Source organism: Sinocyclocheilus grahami, unplaced genomic scaffold (assembly GCF_001515645.1).
Source record: "Sinocyclocheilus grahami isolate Dianchi unplaced genomic scaffold, SAMN03320097.WGS_v1.1 scaffold768.1, whole genome shotgun sequence".
Lineage (NCBI taxonomy): Eukaryota > Metazoa > Chordata > Actinopteri > Cypriniformes > Cyprinidae > Sinocyclocheilus > Sinocyclocheilus grahami.
The window spans coordinates 274,772-281,629 of record NW_015505947.1 but is presented as its reverse complement, the minus strand read 5'-3'; the positions used below and the strand labels follow the sequence as shown (position 1 = coordinate 281,629).

Here is a 6,858-nt window from a genome sequence, read left to right as displayed (position 1 = left end):
ACACACACACACACACACACACACACACACACACAGACACACACACACACACAGAGCAGTGGGCAGCCATTTATGCTGCAGCACCCAGGGAGCAGTTGGGGGTTTGGTGCCTTGCTCAAGGGCACCTCAGTCATGGTATTGAAGGTGGAAGAGAGCACTGTACATTCACTCCCCCCACCTACAATTCCTGCCGGACTTGAGACTCGAACTCGCAACGTTTGGGTTACAAGTCCGACTCTCTAACCATTAGGCCACGACTTCTCCAATAAGGGTGCACGTGAAAGTCATCAGAATCTCTGGAACGGCAGCAGAGACCCTCACCTTTCTCCGAGATCTCAGCGCACTGCAATAATAGTCTTTCCATAAAAGCCACTAGCCTCTGCAGTTCAAAAGAAAAAGAAATCAATCAATCCTCGCTGCTCAAAGGTTGCTGCACTCTGCAAATACTCGAGCCGTTGAGAGACAAGATACCTCGAGTGTTCTCTCAGTATGTGATACTGAGAGGCAGCAAATTAGAGGTGGTGACATTTCATTTGGCTCCTTTGGTGAAGCATCTCGCAGCACTCATGAAGGATTGCAATTAGGGTAGATGAGCTGTTTTACATCTTGGCCTGTCTGTCATTCATTTCCAGGTCGTTCACAGGTCGCACAGCAGTACGCTGTACCTCACTAAAAGCCAAGGCAGCTGCAGAGCCTGTTATTACCATCCCTAACACGGTGAGGATTAAAAAAATCACATAAAAAATTTATTACTATGTAATGAGAATGATATTTAGAGCGAGAGGTAAACTTATTTTTGCCTTTGGATACATGTTTGCTTCTGCACCTGTTTCACTGAAAGCAAGTCCTTAACAAAACAAAAAGATTGCGTGCAGAAATGCAGCATAATGGCGTAATTGGCGTAATTTCGCTCACAAAGAAAGATATCTAGCCTACACCTGCAAAGGTAGATGGAAAATTAATATTAATGAAGCCTCAATTTTCAAAATGTTTTTGAGGAGCTGCCTCAGAGAGAAACCCAAATAACCTTTGAGATAATTGTGAAGAAAAAACGAGCGAAGGAGCTGAGATTGACACTTTGAGGTAATGTCCTCTCAGGGCTCTCCATCCTGCAAGTATTAGACTTCACCTGCTTTAACATAAATGTACGAATTTATACTCAATTGGAAAGACTAATTGAGTTGTTGGTGTCTTTTCAGTGTTCAGGGAGTGAAATGATCAACAGCTGCAATGTATTAAACAAGAATTCCTTCCTGTAGCATACCTGCTCGCTCTTCTTCATTGAGTGCTTTTTTTTTTTGCTGCAGTCATACACCTATCTAGAACAGGACCACTAAATGACATTTGTGACCCTGGATCACAAAACTAATGGTCAATTTTTCGAAAATTGAGATTTATACATCATATGAAATTGATATATGGTTTGTTAGGATAGGACAATATTTGGCCGAGATACAAATATTTGAATATCTGGAATCTGAGTGTGCAAAAAAATCAAAATATTGAGAAAATTGCCTTTAAAGTTGTCCAAATGAAGTTCTTAGCAATGCATATTACTAATCAAAAATTAAGTTTTAATATATTTACAGTAGGAAATTTACAAAATAGTTTCATGGAACATGATCTTTACTTAATATCCTAATGATTTTTGGCATAAAAGAAAAATCAATAATTTTGACCCATACAATGTATTTTTGGCTCTTGCTACAAATATACCCCAGCGACTTAAGACTGGTTTTGTGCTCCAGAGTCACATTTGTTTTTGTGCATTATTTTGGAGAAGCGAGGATTCGTGTCACTCTGGCATCCATCCATTTTTGATACCACTTTATCCTCTCCCAGCACCCTGAAGAGATGGCCAGTCCATCACAAAGTTCACACACACCTTCAAGCAATTTATAGTGTCCACTTCACCTATGCTGCATGTCTTTGGATGGACCCTTTTCACAAGACTGTGATGAAGAACTGTATGAAGATGAAGAACTAAAAACTGTATGTACATTTATAACACTGTACGTTGTATTATATTACCTAAAAAAACTAGTTAACACTAATGCGAGGGTGTTTCTAATACAACGTCAATGAAGTGACAGTAAATTTGGCATCGTTCTCTCTACTGACTGCCATTATCGGTCTCTCTCTGGCCCCCCCCCCCACCTTTGAAAGTCATGAAAACACTATCATGGAGTTTTTCTTTTGCTATTTGAGCAAATGGGAATGCAAAAATATATTTGTGTTAGTCTCCCATTCACTGCTATAGAAGTGTACCCAACTATGACGACTTCTGCTGCTGAGAACCCAGAAACGTGAAAAAGGTCAATTGTGAGGGAAACCAGAGCAAACCCGTGCAGATATGGGGAGAGTATGTAAACACCACACAGAAAGGCATCCGGGCTAAGTCGGGACTTGAACCAGGGTCTTTTTTGCTGTGAGTTTTTGTGTTACAGTGCTACCCAGTAAGCCACTGTGCTGTTCAGCTTGAAAAACAATTACTGGCAAAATATCTATTGACTTTAAACCTACGTAAGCTTGCATCGGGACTATGACAACCACTGAGAGTGTTCTAGCTAAGTGACTGAGGTCTGAACAGTGGAAAACAAACAAACAAAAAACAAGCCTGCCAGTTTTATTTATTTTTTATATCGAATATATTTTATTTTTATTTAATTATTTTATGAAATATAAATCTATTTCTATGGGCATTTAAGGGCATTTTATTTATTTATTTATGTTCTTTTTTTTACTTAATTAGAACCACAGTGTGTCACCCATTTGTGTCAAATGCTTCAGTTGAATCAGTTAACTGAAATAAATTCTCAGTAGAAACAAATTATTACTGTTACATCTAAATTAAAATCAAAGTAGCTGTAAATAATGTAAATGCATATATTATAATAAATTTGACATGATTAGTCAGTCTCTAAGTTAAATTATATAGCTTTGTTCAGTTGAGGTGCGGAACCATTAGACAAAAAAGAGCCCTTGTCTGTCAACAGTGTGATGTATAAAGCAAACCAAACAGCTTTCTGTTGATCAGTGAAGTGAATTTGCATAACGGACTTAAATCCGTGTCAAAATCTGCATGGGGAAATATTTCGCCTTGATGCAAAATTCCCCATTGCTTGCATTTCTATTAAAATTACTGGATTTTACCAGCAAAATTTGGCAGAACAACAGTAAATGTGGCAGCATCTTTTAAAAGCAGATTTTAATGTATTTAGATTGCTTGCTACAGTTCACTATGCTGCATAACTACAGAGATATTGAATATTTAATAAAAATAATAAAACTCAAATAAAAATATCCAATGTTACATAACAAAAAACAAAATGTTTGAAGGAGCACAGGTTAAGTGTATGCCATTTGTGTCATGTTTTGGTATTACTGACCCTGCCGAGAGATGTCAGATGTCACCCGTCAAACTTGTATTTAAACCCATTAAGATCCACATAATATACTTCTGAGCTTACAGTACAAGCACTTGAACTCCAGCTCCGTTGTTTTCCTCTTCACTCCTCCGCTTTCTGACTTTGTCCATCTTTCATGTCATAATACAGCTTCAGCAAGTTTGTGTACACTTGGTTTCCAAGAATCCTGCAAAATACTTTTTTTCTCTCTTTCTTTTCATCTGTGATGCCTGTGTCCCAAACACCAGCATAATGAACACCATTACATGAGAGTGGAAATTAAAGAGAAAGGATTCAGGGAGTTTGTGAGCATTTAATTGAAAGAGAAATTACTAGACCAGCCCACATTCTCTATTTCAACAACATCCTCTCTATAATTGGCCAATGAGTCACTCCACTGAAAAATGCCTAGATAGATTAATTAGGAAACATGTCATTAGGAACAATGTGATCTGAGCAACCCTAATAGAGTATTGACAACAGATATTATTTCAAAATACTGGCTTGTCTCCTTGGGACAGGGACAACTATGCATTTTTACAGATACCGTGAGACTGGATGTGGATGTTTTTTTTTATTTGGTCTGACAAACTAGATTCAACTAATCAGTTCATTTAGAGCACTAATGTCCTTAAATGGCTGTATCAAATAAGGAAGGCATCCAAAATGAGCTTCCAGCACTCAGACATTGCTGAAAGCAGCCTGACCGTATCACTAAGCCATACACCTAACACATTCATACAACAGCTTGTCAAGATGTCAAGAACACTATATAGTCACAGGTTTGCTTGGGGTGCTGCAACACTTTGGCATATTTATTGTTGGGTTTAAAAGAAAACAACAAGACATCGGCAGTGATTGACCGCTTTTGTAGCCTTAAGTCTATGACGGGAAGCACTATTGATCTCACTTTCCTCTCACATCATCACTTCAGCCTTAAGGACTGAATTTTCTTCAAAACAGTCCTTGGTTGGCGTTGTTGTGCAATCACTGGCTTGCTCATGCTCAACCATCAAAAAACAAAATAAACAAAAAACACCACAAAAACAGAAACAAATGCAAGGCAAAATGATGTTCCACTCTGGTGCTAGAAAATATGCATTCTGTTATGTCAAGCTAAATTTAGTTGCAGGTCATTTTGAGATTAAGTTCCATGTAATTGTGCCCATTTTCAATGCCTGTGTTATTATTATTTTTTTTTTGTTAGCACATTTTGTTTGATGTAAGCAATGACATTCAAAGTTAAAGTTCTCCTCTTTCCTGATCACTGTCATAATTATGATTAATTAAAAAAATTCAATCAAATGCAAACAACCAAAATATCCAGCAGCTATGATTAAAATGGAAAAAAGAAAGAAAAATCCTATTAAATAGTCTATCTGGGCCTATAGGCCAACTACAATTCTAGATTGAAGAAATTAAATAATAATAATAACATGAAAGAAGCATAAAAAGCACATTCACAGAGACAAAATATTTATTTATATATAAATCTAGAATTTGGTAAATTTCAGACTACACACACAGTGATTTTTGATATGAAAGGACTAATTTAATCAAACAGAAAATGCACCCTTCAGCGTTAGCAAAACTTTTTAAAGAGAACATTTAAGATACTATGCAAGTACGTGAATGCAGACAAAAGCGCTTTGCCAACACACACTCTTCTGGTGGTTAGAGAGTAAAGTTGCAGTCACATTTACTGTTGTTTGGCGAATTTTCAGGGACAAAATCCAGTAATATCAATAGGAATTCACACAAAATATATCCTCACGCAGATTGCACAACAGGCTCAATCTAGTCACACAATTTCACAGCGTTTACTAGCAGAAATCGGCTTGGTTTGAAAGTGACTTCTGTGTGAGCTGTGCTTCTTATGTCGCTACACTAACTGGCAATAGACAACTGATTACTTTTTTTGCCCACAAAATTTTGCTGACTTTAACAGTTGACCTAAAAGAGAAAAAATGACCTTAAAAGAAAACATTTAAACTACACTAATGGTGTGTTCAAGTTGTATTTATGAGTTGAACATCACCACAAAGCCATATTTACAAGTGGGAAACAAGTGGGATTTTCTTTAAGTATTGTATGTACAAAATACCACAGTGTTGTACAATTACGTTCTTTATATAGCATTCTTTATTCATCATTTTGTAGATGTAGAGTTAAAAAATCTTGTTGAATTTTATGCAGAAAATGTACATTATCTTGTTCCGACCAAAGTTATTTGAACCCATGTGATGCCGTAATTAGGATGTAAATACAAAGTCCCAAGAGGACTTGTATGCACCATTCCTGCTATTGCACCTTTTGTTGCAACACTGAGAGTGCAATGTTTACTCGTGTGTGAAAACTGAGCTTTCATAGCTACATCTGCGTTCACGTACTTACATGGTTCAAACATTTACACAGTTTAAAATAAATACCCTTCAGCATAGAATTCATGTTTTATACAATTTAAGGAGCTGAAAACAACCGAAGATTATATACATTTGGTGTTAGAGGAAAAAAAAAACTTTCTTTGCACTTATAAAAATGCTAAAGTACCGACTAAGGACACATGGGCAGCTATGTATTTTTATCTTTGAGCAAATGGCTTTGTTTGCACAAGAGGCCTATATAAGTCTGCGCCAAGAAATGAATAATATCACAGCGTTCACAAGCAGCCTTCAGCACTATTTGCCTCTTTGTGCAGCCATACCGTGTGTGGGTGGGCCCCGGTGGGTGTCAAGCGTCCAGTGAATCACAGAGATTCATTTAGATACTGAGAGCTATCCAATCATAAGGTCACAGGATGGGCGCCTCTCTTCCCACAGCCACAAATGGCAGCTTCTCTGAGCGGGTCGATAGAAAACACAGTGTGCAATTCATGTCACATAGCTATAGCACAACAATTAAAAATAACCCTAGTAAATGACAGAATAGCATTTTCGCATAGCTTTTTACATATTCTTTTTTAATATTTAAACAATCAGTTATGAACGAAAGCTGTGAAATCCACAGAGTCATTATGGAAATTGTGGTTGTTCTCTCTCTCTCTCTCTCTCCATAATGTGTCTGCAATGGCTTTCTATACGCCTCCAAACCTATCTGAGTGTGAGCCTGTGTGTAGGAGGAGGTGGCGTGGGGCAGTGGGGAGTGTAGTTGATATGTTAGAGCTTGCTATGATCTCAATAGTTAACGTTTATTTACACTCAGAAAAAGGTATCTGAATGTCACATAAGCATAATATGGTGCTGGGAAGGGACACTGTGGAATTTTAATGTATGTGTAGCTTATGTTGTCTGTGTGGAATTAGAGCATAAATGACATTATAATAGGAGGCACTTAAACCTCTTTAGCTGGTGTCGGATAAACCCAGTGGTCCTTAGGTAAGACCATGTTCATAATTATGCTAAATAAACTCAACCCCCCCCCCCCCCCCCACCCCCCCCTCCTCACTCCTACT

The 6,858-nt window shown here is 37.6% G+C and overlaps 1 long non-coding RNA gene across 1 annotated transcript in view; it reads left to right on the top strand.

Annotated features, from left to right (window-relative positions):
- Positions 1–1,892: 1,892 nt before the first annotated feature.
- LOC107561354 (uncharacterized) overlaps positions 1,893–6,858 on the top strand; it is a 21,847-nt gene continuing 16,881 nt past the window's right edge. Inside the window, exons 1-2 of the long non-coding RNA XR_001605842.1 lie at positions 1,893–1,903; positions 3,178–3,182. This is a non-coding gene — a long non-coding RNA (uncharacterized lncRNA). The remainder of the gene's footprint in view (positions 1,904–3,177; positions 3,183–6,858) is intronic.